Genomic DNA, 587 nt, shown 5'->3' with positions numbered 1-587 from the left:
AGGCACATAATCCATAGAACCCGGAACCTCAGCACTAGAATCAAGAACATACACAAAATAGGCCAAACATCCCTTATCAACCATACGCCGAGCCTTCATATATGAGATAACCCTATGGGTAAAATGACCAAGATTCCCTCTCCACTCTGAACGAGGTAAACCCGGTAAGGCTAAGGTCACAGTCTTGGCATGACAGTCCAAGATAGCGTGGTAAGGTGATAACCAGTCCATCCCCAATATGACATCAAAATCAACCATATCAAAAAGTAACAAATCTACTCGAGTCTCAAGACCCCCAATCACAACTTCACAAGAACGATGAACACGATCTAACACAATAGAATTACCCACCGGTGTAGACACATATACAAAAGCACTCAATGAATCACTAGGCATGACCAGATACGGTGAAAAATAAGATGACACATAGGAGTATGTAGATCCTGGATCAAATAGAATTGAAACGTCTCTACTAAAAAGTAGAACAGTACCTGTGATAACTGCAACGGAAGCCTCAGCCTCAGGCCTGGCTGGGAGGGCATAACATCGGGGCTAGGCCCCACCACTCTGAACTACATCTCTGGGAT

This window comes from Nicotiana attenuata, unplaced genomic scaffold (genome assembly GCF_001879085.1).
Source record: "Nicotiana attenuata strain UT unplaced genomic scaffold, NIATTr2, whole genome shotgun sequence".
NCBI lineage: Eukaryota > Viridiplantae > Streptophyta > Magnoliopsida > Solanales > Solanaceae > Nicotiana > Nicotiana attenuata.
This window is presented reverse-complemented; position numbering follows the sequence as displayed.